Source organism: Aulonocara stuartgranti, assembly GCF_965226115.1.
Source record: "Aulonocara stuartgranti genome assembly, chromosome: 6".
Classification (NCBI taxonomy): Eukaryota; Metazoa; Chordata; class Actinopteri; order Cichliformes; family Cichlidae; genus Aulonocara; species Aulonocara stuartgranti.
The window spans coordinates 5,920,064-5,936,989 of NC_138944.1; the positions used below are offsets into that span (position 1 = coordinate 5,920,064).

The following is a 16,926-nucleotide window of genomic DNA, read 5'->3' on the forward strand; positions in this document are numbered from 1 at the left end:
CGGGCAACAAAGGAGTGGCTCCGTAAGAAGCATTTGAAAGTCCTGGAGTGGCCTAGCCAGTCTCCAGACCTCAACCCCATAGAAAATCTGTGGCGGGAGTTGAAAGTCCGTGTTGCTCGGCGACAGCCCCAAAACATCACTGCTCTCGAGAAGATCTGCATGGAGGAATGGGCCAAAATACCAGCTACTGTGTGTGCAAACCTGGTAAAGACCTATAGTAAACGTTTGACCTCTGTTATTGCCAACAAAGGTTATGTTACAAAGTATTGAGTTGTATTTTTGTTATTGACCAAATACTTATTTTCCACCCTGATTTACCAATAAATTCTTTACAAATCCTACCATGTGGATTCATGGATTTTTTTTTCACATTCTGTCTCTCACAGTTGAAGTGTACCTCTGGTGCAAATTACTGACCTCTGTCATCATTTTAAGTGGGGGAACTTGCACAATCGGTGGCTGACTAAATACTTTTTTGCCCCACTGTAGCTTGTAAAGAGTAGCCAATCAGTGAATCAGTGAATGGGTCAAATGCAGAGAAAAACAAGTAATTTCCCCATGGGGATCAATAAAGTATCCATTATTATTATTATTATTATTATTATTATTATTATTATTATTATTATTATTATCAGCTATTTTAATTTTCATATTTGGACAAATCAGAATAAAATAGAAAATAGCACAAAATATCTCCAAACCTTTGAAAAAATTGTGTGTTCAGTTAATGATTTTTTCCACAAGAGGAATCAGTCAAGGACTTAAAGTTAATTAAAGCAAACAGGATGAATCTAACCAGTTTGCTGTGATACAGTGAATCCTTAACAGTTCACTTTGATCTTAAGGATTTTTAAGAAAAAGAAAATCTGCATTGTTATGTCATATAAAATCAAATATATGAGTTGTTAATATAATAGTATACATAAAAATCACGGATCTTAGCATGTTCTAAAGACACCACCTGCTCGTTGCTTAAGAGAGCTGGTATGCCTCTTAAGTAGTTCTTGTTGTATCGTCATTTGACTTTGAAAACCTCCTGATTGCACTTTGTTATCTGTGGATTTAAACAATGTGGCATCTCCCCTGACTCTATGATGGCTCTCTTTTCAAGATGCCCTGTTAGTGGGGAGACAGTTCAGAAAAAATGATCAGATGATGAAATTTAAGTACATCTCATCCAAATTCAAGTCACCCTACATGAGTTGCATTCGGTTTTGAATGCAAATATCCACTCGAAACCTAAGATTCAGATCTGTTTGCCATTACTGGGTCACAGCACAGCGTCACTCTGTTTGTGGATCCAAACAGCACAACATTAAAGAAGCCCCTGGAACAGAAGACGCTGTACTATTTTACTGTAATTCAGCATGCTAAATTAAAAAAAAATGAAACCATATCACTTAATCTCTTTTTTCTCACTGCTCTGTAGACTGATCGAGGGTGACTAATGCTCTCCAAGAATCAGGAGAAGCAGCAGCGAACACAAACTGACTGCAGGCATGGTGGGGGAACGAGAAAATGACGGACCAGGACAGAAGCCTCCAAGATTTAGCCCACACAGCACAAACTGAACAGCTTGATTTAACTCAGGGCATCACTCACTAACAAACATAACAAGGACATTTGTTTCTCTGGAGTTCAAGTGAGAAAACTGCTGCTCTTCTCAAGAAGCGGTGTTTCTGGCCCTTGAGTTTATACACTTTTCGACACTTTCCTCACTGTGCTCTTCCTCAGGTATGGGCTTGCTTAGTCATTTAAATTAGGGAAGTATTTACATCCTCTGTGGGATGGTTTTAAGAATATACTCATTTGGCAAGGTTCAACATTTTTCAGCATAAACAAAATGTGTGTCCTATAACGGCTTTAGCAGTGGGTGTCTTTAGATTTGACTGAGTCACAAGCTAAATTCTCCTAAAAATGAGCTATCACATATGTCACCACAACACCAGGATAAACAAACAAGAAAAAATGAAAAAAAGTGTCTCGGGGGATCACCAGATATGGATGATCAAAGTGTGGCAAATCAATCATAGGCTTATATGACATTATAGCTGACAGGAAACTCTCTCAGCTCTGAGAAATCTTCAGTCAGTCTGGCCCAGAAATCAATAGACACAGATGATCAAAAGCAGCAAATATTCTTCTGGCAAGCACCGAAAGATGATGCATGAATAACTGACAGGAAACTCTCTGAATTCCAGATAGCATAGCACTTATGTCAGTTAAAGTTTACACTGAAATATTATGGTTGCATCTTGGACCAGCGCATCAGGAGAAAGGCTGCAATGACCTCATCTATTAAATGGACTAGTACTAACATAGCACCTTTCTGCTCAATTTTGAGCACTCAGAGCACTTTCTACTACAAATCTCATTCACCTAATTATGCACATACATACAGTGCTTTTATCTATACATAAGCACTTTTCTCCACCATTCACACGCACTTTAGTGAATGCATCTAGGGCAACTTGTGGTTCAGTACCCTGCCCAAGGATGACACTATAGACTGAAGCAGCCAGGGATAAATCCACCAACTGTCTGAACCTTAGCCGCCTCTATTTAAAGGATTTATAGGATATGCTCCTGTTTCCAACTATAAAAGCACTGAATGTGGAAAACTGAAGTAATCATACAGTCTGTGTTACCATTTGGTTTTATCTGATTAGCAACAATGGTGGAATTTTGGACGAAGCAAATTTTCTTTTTCTGCTCAGACCCTTTAACACCATCAGTGGTGGAGCAATAAGATTAATGGTAAATTTGTTTTAATGAATCTAGAAGAATCCATCTAGCAAGCAATACATAAATAGGCAACATTGCATTGCCTTAGTCAGGTGTGTACATGGCGTAATGATGGCCCTGATGCTGATGGATCTCAATTCCATCTTTAACTTACTGGCTTTAAATGCACTGTAGCTCCTTTTCAGATTTACTGACCACTGAGAAGACTTTATAACTATATGACACTGATGTATTCAGACAAACACGCACATACACACTAATGGGACTCTTATGCTATATAAAATATAATTTTTTATTTGTAAAAGTTGCTTTGTAAATTTATCCATGTTTGTTTGGCCACAGTTTGTTTTGGGCAGCACAGTGGTTAGCACTGTTGCCTCACAGCAAGAAGTCCCTGAGTTCAATTCCACCATCAGGCCGGGGGTCTTTCCGTGAATATTCTCCCCGTGTTTATGTGTTTCCAGGTACTCCGGCTGTCACGGCTTAGCAGCCAGTGTGTTTGAGGAATAGACTCAAAAGTAGACACGGGAGAAACTAACTACGGTGTAACAAAACGTGAGCAGTTTTTTTAGGCTGAAGAGAAACAAAATAAAACAGAAAAGCACAGCGAGTTGAAACAAGGGTGAAGCTAAACTGAAACCTAAACTGGGAAACAACTATGACTAACTATGGAAACAATGACAATAGACTAGAACATAAAACTGAACAGGAACATGCGATAATGAAACTATGAAATAAACCGAACATGAACCTGAAGAGTAGAAGAGAAAACTATGACGTGATGTGACCTGGAAACAAACAACCCAACACAGAACAGTAAGTGACAGAGGACTTTAATACACACAAAAGTAATGATGGAATTGGAAACTCCTGGATACACAACTGACACCGATGAACATAATGGTGCCACAGGGGAAGTAAAATTAAGCACATTGTACCCTGCATCTCGCCCTAAGACAACTGTAACAGGCGCCATTCCATGGTTGCCCTGGCTTTATGTTTAGGGTCGTTGTCCTGCTGGAAGGTGAACCTCCGCCCCAGTTTCAAGTCTTTTGCAGACTTCAACAGGTTTTCTTCCAAGATTGCCCTGTATTTGGCTCCATCTGTCTTCCCATCAACTCTGACCAGCTTCCTGTCCCTGCTGAAGAGAAGCACCCCCAGAGCATGATGCTGCCACCACCATATTTGACAGTGGGGATGGTGTGTTCAGAGTGATGTGCAGTGTTAGTTTTCCGCCACACATGGCGTTTTGCATTTTGGTCTCATCTGACCAGAGCACCTTCTTCCACATGTTTGCTGTGTCCCTCTCTGTTAACAATGGCTTTCTTCTTGCCACTCTTCCATAAAGGCCAACTTTGTGCAGTGCATGACTAATAGTTGTCCTATGGACAGATTCCCCCACCTGAGCTATAGCTCTCTGCAGCTCGTCCAGAGTCACCATGGGCCTCTTGGTTGCATTTCTGATCAGCGCTCTCCTTGTTCGGCCTGTGAGTTTAGGTGGATGGCGTTGTCTTGGTAAGTTTACAGTTGTGCCATACTCCTTCCATTTCTGAATGATCGCTTGAACAGTGCTCCGCGGGATGTTCAAGGCTTGGGAAATCTTTTTGTAGCCTAAGCCTGTTTTAAATTTCTCAATAACTTTATCCCTGACCTGTCTGGTGTGTTCTTTGGACTTCATGATGTTGTTGCTCCCAGTATTCTCTTAGACAACCTCTGAGGCCGTCACAGAGCAGCTGTATTTGTACTGACATTAGATTACACACAGGTGCACTCTATTTAGTCATTAACACTCATCAGGCAATGTCTATGGGCAACTGACTGCACTCAGACCAAAGGGGGCTGAATAATTACGCACACCCCACTTTTCAGTTATTTATTTGTAAAAAATGTTTGGAATCATGTATGATTTTTGTTCCACTTCTCACGTGTGCACCACTTTGTGTTGGTCTTTAACGTGGAAATTAATAAAATTGATTCATGTTTGTGGCTGTAATGTGACAAAATGTGGGAAAGTTCAAGGGGGCCGAATGCTTTTGCAGAAACTGTATTTACATTTGTGTCGTTGACTATTTTGATGTTAGGGTAAGTGAAGCCAGAAACAGGAACACATCCACCAGACACTTTATTAGTTACACCTACTATACTTCTCCTTTAATATATTATATATCCTATATTATGCAAATACCTAATTAGCCAGTCACATGCCACCAGTTCAGTCCATTTAGACAAGCAGAAATGCTCAAGACAACGATATTCAATTTCCAGCAGAGCTTCAGAATCGAGACGAAAAGTGATTTAAGTGACTCTAAAGGTGATGTGACTGGTCATTTCAGAAACTGTTACCCGACTAAAGTTTAGACTGAAATATTTTGGTTGCATCTTGAAACAACACATCAGGAGAAAGGCTACAATGACCTCATCTATTAAATGGACTAGTAGTAATATAGCACCTTTCTGCTCAATTTTGAGCACTCAGATCACTTTCTACTACAAATCTCATTCACCCAACCACGTGCATACGTACAGTGCTTTTATCTATACCCAAGGACTTTTCTCCAACATTCACGCACAGTTTAGTGAATGCATCTAGGGCAATTTGTGGTTCAGTACCCTGCCCAAGGATATTTTGACACATGACTGATAATTGGAGTAATCATACAGTCAGGGTTACCATTTGCCTTTTTCTTGATTAGCAACAATGAGGAAATTTGGACATTGATGAGTTTATCCCCTCCTTAAATTTTTGTGCAGGCTGCAAGCGATTTTTCTTTCTCTGACAGAACCTTTAACACCATCAGTGGTGGAGTAAAAAGATTAAGGTTAAATGTGCATTAAACACTATAAAGATGCATCTGGAAGAATCCATCCAATCGCACGCTAGCTATTTAGGCTATTTAGACAAACAGACATGGTTGACCTATTCAAATTCAAATGGAACTTCACAATCAGGATGGCAGGTGACTATAAAGGTGTTGTGACTGGTCAGAGTATTTCAGAAAGTGCTAATCTACTGGGATTCTCCTTTACAATCCCATATGGAAAAGATATATATAAATCTTATAAGGTTTGTATCTGTCTTGTGTGAAACATGAAAAGCATACAAGAGTGAAAACAGATATAAGATCCCTTGAAAAATTATATAAATGGAACTTGTATGTTTTGGATACTTCCTAAAACAGTATATGAAAGTAATGAGAAAGTGGCCACTTTCATGAGTAAATCATATAAGCCTTATATGATTCATTATATGAAGCAAGCTAAAGTTGATGCAAGTCTTTTATAAGTTTTTCCTATTTCTTTTCCATATGGGATGATCTCTAGCTTTTACATTGAATGTTCCAAATAAAAGAGAAAATATCCAAAAAGGAGGAGGTTTCTGAGTGAAGATGTTGAAGTCAGAAGAGAATGGTTTTAAGCTAATAAGGTACCAGGAACTTAAGTAACCACTCAGTACAAAAGCACAAAACATTGAATCTTTAAGGCAGATGAGCTACAGCAGCTAAGACCACACTGGGTGCCTGTCAGCAAAGACAATCTCCATCCTGCTTTCTATTAGTTGTTTAGGCTGGTGGTGGGGCTGTAAAGGTTTGAGGGACATTTTCTTGGCACATTTTGAACCTCTTAGTACTAATTTAATGCCATGGCCTTACTACGTGTTGTTACAGACCATGTCAGTCCGACAGTGTTCCAATTCTTTACTGGCTGCTTCTAGCAGGATAACATGACATGTCACAAACCTCAAATCACCTCAGACTGCTTTCTCAAACATGGCAATGAGTTCACTGTACTCAAATGGCTTCCATAGTCACCAGGTCTCAATCCAACAGAGCAGATTTGGGATATGGTGGAACAAGAGATTCACATCATGGATGCACAGCAGACAAATCGGCAGCAATTGCATCAAGCAGCTACATGATTATATACTGAAACATCTGAGGAGTATTTCCAGCACCCTATTAAATATATGCCATAAAGAATTAAGGTGGTTCTAAAGTCAAAAAGTGGTCAGAACTGACAGGACCAAGGTGTACCTAATTGAGGATAGTTTGCAAGTTAGTACTAACCAAAATACATTAAGTTCAACAGCTTGCACACACTGAGTGTTCTTCATGATAGGTGAGGTTCATTTGCGGAGAAGAGGAATGCTGAAATATGTCTGCCTGCTCTAGGATGATTGCTTGTGGCTTTGACTTGTCATACAGTACACAATGATGACGCTTAGGCAACTTGCTTTGGTGGCTCATTTGAATGCACAAGGTAACCTGTCAGGACTGAATCAACATCTGAAATAGTTCTCATTGTAACTGTGGTAACTGCTGCAGATGGGAGAAGTTTGTCTTCCAGCTTATGGTGATAAGGTGGTTTGTTTTGTTTTGAACTGAAAACGTGATCTTTTTTTTAAAAAATATATATATATTCAAGTTGTTTAAGGGCCTAAAACAGGCCAAAATGCCTAGAGGTCTGATTCCTCATCAGAAAAACTGAATGAATATTTTAACAGTTTTTATTTATTTATTTTTAAAGCATATTACCTCTGAATTTGAACACAGGGCAGAGAAAGAGTATAAAAAAGGTGGCATGCAAAAGCTCTGCAGTCAGAAGTTTGAAATCAATGTTTTACAACGTTAAACAGTCTGAAAAACATGCCATGATTGATAAAAGCAACTGAAAATCATCTGAAGAATTTGACTGGAGATTTCATCCCTTCTCTGTTATAGTCCTTTAAAAAGGATTTGATTAATTGTTTTCCAGGACAGGTGGTTCTCTACATGTACTAAGTATCAAGTAAATTTTATCAGTAATATTTCTAAATGTGTAGGACGTAATATTTAGCTGTTAACACGATGGAGAATGTCATCATATTATATAATCCAAAACTACAGCAAGTGGGGGAAAGTAGGGTTTATCTTTAGCTTAGTTTGTAGATTTGTCATCGTATCAGCCTGGATTTTGTAGCTGGCTTTCTGAGGTCCTAAAACTCAAAGTACAACAAAATACTGAGGTTAGGGGTTTTTCATCAGAAAATGTATTTTATTCTACATAAACATTTGGAGGAAAGATCGAAGGGACTGATGCAATGGATCTACAAACAGCAGCTGAGGTAATTATTTAGTATTTTCATGAAATAGGACATGGCAGTTGGTGGTTTCCAACTGCAATTGGATGAGATTCATGTTATAAATGTGCAGCTGATAAATCTGCAGAAGTTGTGTGATACCATCAAATCAGTGTTTCCAGCATTTTGTTGAATCTATGCCATGAAGAATTAGGGCAGTACTGAAGGCAAAAATGTTTCCAACCCAGCACTAGTAAAGTGTACTGATTATGTTGAACTTGCTTCTCAGTACATCTCAAAACCACTGCAAAAACAACCTACTGTGATTTCACGCTTTCAAACAGAGCCAGACCTTCTGCAACTCCTTCCACTTCAGTGATCCAGCATCAAATGAAAGGAAACCTCCAGCTTACATAGCAGCCTGATCCATCACAGATTACCAACAGGTGAGTTCATCAGACCAGGTGTGTCAACAGCTGAGGTGGGAACAGAGGGAAGGCCCGGTCCTGCAACAGAAGGTGTGTTTATTGCATACACACACAGAAGAAAAGACTGATAGAAATATGTGAGACGCACAGGAGACTGGGGAACCATGATAGTTTTAAGCTAAGCTTAAGCTAAGTTAACAGCCTATTTACTCCACAACACTATACGTGGAAAAGAGAATGGTTTCAATTCTCTTATTTAACTCTGCAATGAATGAAAATTTTAGCTATCGAACACAGCTAATATACAAGTTATATTTTTTTACTGTAGTAAGCACAATAACAACAGCGTTTTAATGTGTTGCATTTATGCAATAGTGCTGCAGAATAAAGAGGGTTAAATAGAGCTAGACAACGAGGATAGTATTGATTTCAGAAGAAAGTGAGTACTTGAGAGTGGGAGGCAACATGTGCTCATAGTATGTATACCGAAAAACCACAGAGGATAAAAATGTAGCTTAGTAACATAGAATTACAAATACAAAAACACCCCCACACTCACTGTGTTCTTACTGAATTGAAATTTGACATTACTGAGCTTTTTGTTCAGTGTATCTCCTTCCTAGACTTCCTAGACTGTGAAGCAGTCACATTCACCTGTGTATGAAAGATGTGGTGAGGCATTTTTTTCCAAGCAGACAGCATTGCTGCTCATTTGCATCTAAAAGAGACAGAAAGTGTCTGCAGACTTTTCTGCAATGAGCTTATCTGAAGGATAGTTTCTCGCTGTGATCCAAGCACAGTTCTTCCATTTGCTTCCCTCGTGCCCTTGTAGTGGTTTTCCATTCCAGCCTTCCCCCAGGATTTGCATCAGTATCATTTTGTATGCATCACAACTGAAAAACGTCATCACTGTTAAATATAGCATCTAACTGATCCGACCCTCATGTCACATTTGGCATGTTTGGTCCTTTCGAATGTACGACGATTCTTTTTAATCTCAACAGATCTTTCCAGAATTCTCGGACTAGTGAGTCACTCCGCACCAGCTTCCCTGCTTCCTCTCAGCCTCTTGCCTTCTGCTGCCACTGTCGTATTCTATTTTAATACAGCGGAACATTTCTTAAAGTGATTACACTACATTAGCGACATCCTTTGTAGTGCTCATGAATAAGCAGGGAATTTTGTGGCTCATGTTTAAGCCTTAAGCCAACATATAAACAGTTGGGGATTGTGTATATTCTTTATTGTGCTCAAATAATTTTAATCCTGTTGCAATCATTTGCATTGTAATTTTGAGCAATTTGCTCTTTGGGTTTGAGATTTTATGCACAGTGAGGAAGTGAAGCAGTTGTTGGAACTGTGCACAAAAGGTAATTCATTTTTTGCCAGATAACTTAGAATTTAAATGACAGTTTGGTTTAAAACCATGTTGGTTTCCATTACCTGACCATTTTACCTGTCATAGTTCCAGTCTTCTATTTACCACAAACACATGCACTGCTCCCCTATTTTACAGTGAGCTCACCTAGTAGCTATCCAGGTTGAGTGGGTGCAGTATTTTTCTTACTGCTGTGGTACACAGTGTTGCAAAGTGATGACCAAGTCATTTAAAGGCACCTGAAGTGAGACTTCAGCAGTCAAACAAACATTTTCATGACATTGTCATGTACAGGTGCTGTGGCAGGCAGGAAGATGGCCCAAACACAAAGGGTTAAACTGAAGGAGGCAGCTTTACTGCACTTTAGCAAGATTACTAAATACAAAAGTTAGAAACAAGAAACCTGGGGCCCGTTCTTCGTACCTCGCTAAGTAGGTTAGCCGGATTAGATTGTTGACGATTTCGCGTGATCCTGGATCAGTCGGTTCCCCGAAGCTCATCCGGGACTTGCTGTCATAGCAACAGAGCCGTAAGCGTAAACCTGCTCGGGAGCAGGTTTACTTTATGTAAACAGGATTAGATCGCGGCCACGCAGGTATGTCCGCTTCATTTATACGAAAGCAACAGCGATAAATAAATAACATCAATGTAACTGAAGATAATGCAGCACTTGATCCTTTTATTGATGTCACACAGATACATACAGGTCATTCCCTAAAAAAGGGAAATGAACTATTAACATTCTATTACATGTATGTGATTATTACAGATGTAATTCATATTTCAGAGTAGTAATTGTAAATTACTTCGTGTAATCAAGATGAGAGACCACGGCTATAAAAGCCAAGGTGGATTTGGGAAGCCTGTCGCAGCCATGTCCTGTCCGTTTACGCGAGCAACCCATTGCGGAAGGTGCAAGATTGATAAGGAGAGTCCTCAGAATTCAGCATATATTGCGGGACAGACAGGATCCTTTAGCTCAGCGCGACAGTGTGCTCATTGAGAGATATCGATTTTCCCGTGAGGGTATTATTTACTTAACCAACTTGTTGACGAGGGGGTGCAGGACCACCACCTGTCTTTTTTTGCTCTGCCCTTTTCTTGGTTGCTGTTATAAACAAACAAACAGATTATTTCAGGGTCTCTTTCCAAGAGACGAAAAGCAATATAAGTGATAAATATTACCATTCTATAGAATATTCTTATATTTCACTTTTACTTGTTCCCATGTTCTAGTGGGTCCTGTTGTGGCTCTAATGTGAAAGAGGATATAATATAACAATATAATATAATGTAATATAATATTGGATAATATAGTGTGATATGATAAATCTACCCTACCGCCTACTGGTGTTGGCCAGAGGGGCCGATGGCGCGATATGGCAGCCTCGCTTCTGTCAGTCTGCCCCAGGGCAGCTGTGGCTACAACCGTAGCTGCCTCCACCAGTGTGTGAATGTGGGAGTGAATGAATAGTGGCATTGTAAAGCGCTTTGGGTGCCTTGAAAAGCGCTATATAAATCCAATATATTATTATTATTATTATTATTAAATTACTTACGAGTTTAATTTGTCAGCAACTTTCTGCCAGCCCTCTCTCCTTGCTTTTGCAGCCTTTGCAGTGTTCCCTTGCGTTCTGATTAAACTCTGAAACTCCTGAAATCCCTCACTCAGGAGTTCTTGCTCTGCTGCCGAAAAATACCGAGCCGAGCGCGCTCCTTCGACATTTTCGCCGACCAATCAGAGGGTTGCCGATCAATGTTTCTACTATCGATGCTTAGCCCCTTTTACGACACCCAGTGATGTCACATTACTGCGTCCAGCTGTAGTAATCGTCAACAGCAGGTGTGTTCGGGGAACCGGATTAGCGAGCTCACGGTTAGCGCGATGATTTGATCTTGGATGTGTCATTTGATCTTGGATGTAGTAAGCGACGTACGAAGAACGGGCCCCAGGACCACACAAAACACAACAATGTGGGATGATGTGACAATGGCAAAGGAAAACACAGGGCTTAAATACAGAAAGCATAACAAGGGAATTAGACACAGGAGGGAAACACAGCTTCGACTAATCTGACAAAATGAGACCGGGAGGAAGCAAAAGGGAATACACTAAACACAGGACGCGGGACTGTCAAAGGAAAACAGGAAACACACAGATATGGAGACGAGGAGAAGGACATGCAAGCTTAATGCTTCAAACAGACATGGGGACATAACTGACTGGGGAAAGTGTTTTGGGAAGTTTTGTTTGCCAAATTTTAACATTAAAACAAAATGTGTTTGATGAGACAAAAACAAATTCCTCAGCATTTGAAAAAATGCATTCAAAGAACTAAAAACCATAAAAAAACAAAAGCAATGTGAGTTTAAAAAATATGATAAAAAAATAAAGAGAGTGGTCAAGTTAAAAGAAGTCACGAATAAATAAACATTGTGTGCAGTATGAAATGTCTGTGAAGGTTCTCAGTCATTCAGGTCATCGTGGTCTAAGGAGCTCACATGAGAAAACACTGTTGCTGAAAGGTCTTCCTGTTGGCCCTCAGCTTCTTATTTTACACACTCAGATTCTCTGCTGGTGTCATCAAGTGTGATATGGAGAAAAAAACACTAAAAAAGTGTTACAAAAAACAAAGCAATGGACTGAAAGAGCAAAACGAATACATTCCATTAGTATGCAAATTTGAACCAGATGACAATCTAGTAGTGCAGCAAATTTTTTATGAAGGGCTGATGGAGATGGTGCCAGACACTGCCTTCAGAGGATTAAGACATCATCCTGAGAGTCTCTGGCTTTATGCTGCTATGACAGGTAAGATCACCCATCTAATGTCTGAAACAAACAATCTTTTAAGGTAAATTGTTCTCTATTTTTCTGTTTTTGTAATTTGAACATTGTGTAAGATTCTAATTCCAGATATACCAAGAACCTCCGTGCCTGAACAAAGACCAACCACCTGTTCTGTAAAAGCTACTTGTCTGCTACTAAAACCTTTTGTTCTTTTAGTTCTACTAGACTCAGTTTTAATGTCCGAATGTCTGAATGAATTGAAATTTGTGCTTTTTGTGTTGTTCTTTATGAACTTTATAATTTATTTACATTTAAGCATCACGGGATATCTTTCCCCTGGCAGTTATATCTCTTGTCATCACCAAATGTTGGTGGGTGATAGGAGTCCTCCCAGCAAGTGTGATGTGTTTGCGCTACTTCTGCAGCAGACGTGTCATCCATGGTTACCTCAGGCGAGCTATGAACACAGACATGGGGAACATTGAGAAGTTCTACATGAAGCCACAAGGTACATAACATTTACGCGGAAACCAGAAACTGCCAGGTTCTGTTTTGCCATAATACAAAAGACTTTTCGCAGTTTCTGTTTGTAATGCATGGTCCCTTGCTTGAAGTGGTTTGAAACACACATTTAGAAATATTACAGATACAATTTTGGTGTTACTTACATCCACATAGTTGACCTCCTGTCCCGGAAAACACAAAATCAAAGCTGTTGCTCATCATTTCCTTTTATCAGTGGTGCCATGTTTTTTTTCTTTTTTTCTTTTTCTGACTGTTCTGCATTGCAAAACTTTGATGTCAAACTCATGACTGCAGAGTCATCAGCTTATAAAATTTTCAGATTCAAATAGTGCTGAAGGGTTACTCTGTTCATTCAAATGAGCCACAAAAGGCTATTGCCCAAATGTCTTTACTGAATGCGGTAAGTGAAAACCACAAACCACTGTCTATGGCAACTTTCAACATCACTTTTCTTTCAAAATGAACATTACTTATTAGGAAGAATGCTTAGATTGTGCAAGCAGTTCATTTTACTTGGATCAGTGGTTCCCAACCATTTTTTTACTAGTCCCCCCTTTGTTTTACAAGAAAATCTTCGCCCCCCCCCCCTCCCCCCCCTCCAAGGCACAGTACAAACACATCCTCCAACCACATACACCCATATTTTAATGTCAAACTCCACTGCAGTTTATTTCCCACCTCAAACTTTTTGTAAACAATTACACAAATAAAGGTAAACTGCAATAATTTACAGGTAGCAATAAAATAAACTATTAACTCTTTTACACTATGTCTACACCTACGCAAGTATTTCTTTTTTTGAAAATGCAGATTATTTTATGCGTTCGTGCCTTTTGTCCACATGGAAATGGCGTTTCAGATCACTGAAAACAGAGATTTTTAAAAACTGTCAGGGTGGAGATTTTCAAAAAGTCAGTTTTTACGTTTATGTGTGGATGAGGAAAAAGTTGATTTAGTCACGGAATGTCAAAGGTGTGCACCTTTTTTGACTTCATGCTGTGCACCACGTTATTGTTTATGTGAGGTGAATTTCTACAATGGCAGATATAGACAAAATACTGTTGCTGTTAATCTTACTAGCTGCAGTTTTTTACACGCTTACATATACCCACGCAGTTATTGTTCCTCCATTTAGAAAGACAGATGTGTCAGAGTTAAGTTCGGACGTGGCTTCTACATTCAACACAGACACTCTCACAAACATATCCTGACGCCAACATCATCATCGGTTTTGAAAAAATGTAATTTTTTAAAATTACATTTATGTGATGTACGTGTGGACGTAGCCTTCAAGAACAGAAAAACAAACCATCTTTATGTTGTAATTATTTTACATGTCGACTCAGGGGAAACAAACTCTGCTGGGGATACCTACTTTGCACCACCATTGTGCAGGTGAAGCCAAAGGCAAGATATGCTTCATCATATTTTCTAGTATTTGGCTCAGAATGAAGTTGGTTTGGAAGCATATTTGGTGATCCTTCATCATCTGTTTTTTGTTTGTATGGGACCGCCGTCAAAACCATGTCCATTATGCTAGCAGTGTTCAAATGTTCTTTTTTTTATTTTATTCATATCTTAGAAACCTTGAAACCTTAGCGATGGCAGTGCAATCAGGTTCTGAAGTATTACAACCAGTTTGTCTGGTACTGCATTCTCTGCTCCATTTTAATGTTCACTTTAAATTTCAGGATGTTGCTTTGCACTGCACTGAGTTGCTCCTGTGTAATTGGCTGATTATGATATTTGTGTTAATATGCAGTTGAACAAGTGCACCTAATGTATACACAACTATTTTTCTCTTAACTTCTGAGAGAGCCCTTTTAACCTTCATGTGGTCAGCATTCAATATTATGCCAAAATTTTGTTTTTTCCAATATTTGAAGCAATAGGCTGAGTTCTGTTTATTGTCTGCTTGCCCCAGGCTCCTGTTTTTGGGTAGCAGTGCTAGAAGGCAAAGTGGTGGGCACTGTAGCAGCAGTTGGCCAGTAAAATGAATCAGGAGGTTCTGTTGTCCTGCAGAGAATGTCTGTTGACCAAAGATATCGGAAATGTGGGGTTGGTGTTGTGCTGGGAAGGAAAGTTCTGGAGTTTGCTGCTCATTATGGATATTCTTCAATTATCCTTGGGACCACAGCATATGCACCGGCAGCGCACCGCCTTTACCAGCGCCTGGGTTTCTGCTGTGTGGGGGTCACCAACGGGTATGCCACACCAGGAGGACGATAGTCTTTACTTGAACAAATTTTCTACAGAGTACTCCACCATCACTATAGAATTGATGTGCAAAACATCTCTCTCAAATGGACACCAACTACAGTGAATGCGCAGGTGACTAAAAATGAAGGGAATTTTTGAGACTGATAGGTCTGTTAACTTGCATAGTCACCATATTTGCCGGCTTTCCTTTCTGCCTTAAAATAGGCTAAACTTTAATAATATAGTAAATCTTTTCTGGTCTTATTGACGAAGGTAAAGTGCAAACATTCACACAGCAAACTACTGAACACAGTTTTTCCTCCCACACACATACTTGACTAATTTGTCTACAGCAGCTGTGTTGTTTTTAGTCTATATTTAATCTCTACATATTTTTTTCTAATATTATAGTTTTACTTTGGAAATTCAGCTGCTCTGCTGCCAGTGAACTTATTCATAGTTGTGACTGGTCAGGCGCTGGCAATGCCACCCCTTTCATGTGAATATGCTTGTAGCTAGCTTGGAAAAATGCTGGGCTTTATTAATGAGTTGATGACCAGCTTCATCTTACCACTTAGCCTGATTGATAACAGAACAATACCCCGAGTATTGTAAAGTAATTTTGTAGTACAGGGCCCAAAAAGTAAAAGTAAAAAGAGATAAAAAGAAAATTAATTTCCAAAAAAAAAAGAGAAATAATGAAGAAAAATCCATAAAGACAAAATGAGACAGAATGAACACAGACAGGAAAACTAAAGATATAACCGAAATAAAAAAACTTAACACAAAAAACTCAAAGTTATAAAAGAATAACAATGACCACCGGAACCAAAATTCAACATAATAAGAACCCAAAACTCAGAAACATAAACAAACCTGAGACTGTAACAGACACACTTTTATCAGAGAGCCGTTCTCATTTCACTTCATTTTTATGGTTCTCCTTTTGTTGCTTTTCTCTCTACTTTCTACTTCATGTGTTAAACTGTTATTTTTTTTAACTGTACTGGATCTTGTGATGGACCAATTTGTGCCTTGTTGTAAAGAACTCAGTAAAAATTATTATTATTATTGTCATAGTGTTTACTGACTTAGTACTATATGGCTGCTGTTACCTCCCCATGTTTTTGTTGTTGCTTATTTGTCTGTTGTCAGGGTAACACCAAAAAAAACAGCTTTCCTGAAACTGAAAGGTCTTATTGTCATGAAGAAAAAAAAAGAACCTATTATAATCTGGTGCAGACCGAATGACAGTATGCTTGTTATTTTAATTTTAAAATAATTTCAGTTATATGAGCAACTTGAGAACTGATTTTCCAGCCATCTGCTTGGCTGCCAGGCAGTTGAGAAGGCACTGAGGTTAAAGGACAGAGTTTAGGGGTGTGTAATAATGTGAGTGTTTGATGGAATCCAAATGAGCTTTTTGTTGATTTGATACTGGCTACTGGATAACAAGTAAACATAGTTTGATGTGTATCTGGCTATAGTTATTTATTGGTTTGAAATTCATTATATTTTATTTGTACATTTATCACAATATGTGTGTAAATGTAACGGTACCGCAGCACTCCAATTCAAACCACACTCTTTGTGCATACTCTGTGGGTTGGCCATGTTCTATTATTGTCACGGTTTGCGGGGGCAAGCCGTGTGGAATATATATATAGGACCAAAAGGCGGCAGCTCTGGTGCAGGTGAGTGTTTATTAACAACACAAATATTAACAACAAAAATGCAAACAAAGGCGCTAGGAACATGAAACTGAAACCTAAACTGGGTAAACTAACAACACAAACCAAGAATG

General features: G+C 39.1%; 1 pseudogene across 1 annotated transcript; it reads left to right on the top strand.

The window, feature by feature from the left end:
- Positions 1-12,202: 12,202 nt before the first annotated feature.
- Positions 12,203-15,246, top strand: LOC309707632 (N-acetylaspartate synthetase-like; annotated as a pseudogene). Its single transcript has 3 exons — positions 12,203-12,419; positions 12,742-12,906; positions 14,848-15,246. The product of its transcript is annotated as an N-acetylaspartate synthetase-like (transcript).
- The last annotated feature ends 1,680 nt before the right edge of the window (positions 15,247-16,926 follow it).